The sequence below is a fragment of the Ipomoea triloba genome, chromosome 16, assembly GCF_003576645.1.
Source record: "Ipomoea triloba cultivar NCNSP0323 chromosome 16, ASM357664v1".
Classification (NCBI taxonomy): Eukaryota; Viridiplantae; Streptophyta; class Magnoliopsida; order Solanales; family Convolvulaceae; genus Ipomoea; species Ipomoea triloba.
The window spans coordinates 15659198-15660251 of record NC_044931.1 but is presented as its reverse complement, the minus strand read 5'-3'; the positions used below and the strand labels follow the sequence as shown (position 1 = coordinate 15660251).

Here is a 1054-nt window from a genome sequence, read left to right as displayed (position 1 = left end):
AACACGCAAACAGGTATATACCTTCGATCTCTGGGGATGAAGACATCCACAACTTTTCCATACTTATCGAAGAGAGGATACAAGTCATCAGCGGTGGTACCTGAAGAAAACAAACCAAAAGCATTAGAAGTAATTGGTTTTCCATCGGAATAACAAGCGAGAAAAGGAGAGAGATAGGGTTTGGGAGGAAAGGAGGAGGCAAATACGAAAAGTGATGTTGAGAACTAGAAGAGAGTATGTGTCTCTAATGTCTGGAGGACCAGATCTTCCAAAGTGCGACATCTTCGCCGGCGCTTCGACCTCTGAACTCTCTGGAAGCAAAGGATTCAAAGGAACGTCATGACTACAGGGGCGTTAAATCTTTGCGATTTCAGGATAAATTGGATAATCCAACAAGCGGCTCGGTTCTATTGGACAATTTTACCCTTTGATCCTCGGAAGGTTTTTTTCTTTAACCGATTTTTGGAAGGTTATAATTACTCTTTGGACTGGAGTTTTCGCCTTTCTTGACTTTCTTCCTATGTGCACAAGTGCTGTTATGATTGTTACCTAGTATTCTAGTGCACTGCTATTTTACTACGCATTTAATAATAATTATTATTATATATTATTTTTAATATATTGCAGGTTCATTTATTGTGTATTATTTAAAAATAAATATTATATATATTTAACATGAAATTTTAATATATTAAAAATAAATATTTATCAATAATTTATGTGACCATGTGAACAAGTATAATTTGTCGATTATTGTAGTGAAGTTTAAAATTCCATACATGGACTGTGGGCTAAGTAACAGCTACGGCCCAATAGAATGGATTCTGTCCTGGAATTCTTAGACCCATTCGTTTGGCCCAAAGAGCCCAAGCAAATATTGTCCCAACTCCCAAGGTCCAAACACAGTCGTTATAGCGTGGATCGCGGTCCACAATGCATTGTGGACCGTGGTCACAGGTCACTGATACTATCGTTTATCTCAAAAGATACTGCCTTACATTTGTTTTTATATTATCGAATGAAATTGTAGTTATATCAAAATGTAACTGCAGTT

General features: G+C 36.8%; 1 long non-coding RNA gene across 1 annotated transcript; it reads right to left on the bottom strand.

Annotated features, from left to right (window-relative positions):
- Nucleotides 1-53: 53 nt before the first annotated feature.
- On the bottom strand, nt 54-367 carry LOC116007972. The gene is made up of 2 exons (XR_004095390.1): nt 207-367; nt 54-100 (listed from the first exon to the last, which is right to left on the bottom strand). It is a non-coding gene; the product is annotated as an uncharacterized LOC116007972 (long non-coding RNA).
- Between the last annotated feature and the right edge of the window lie 687 nt (nt 368-1054).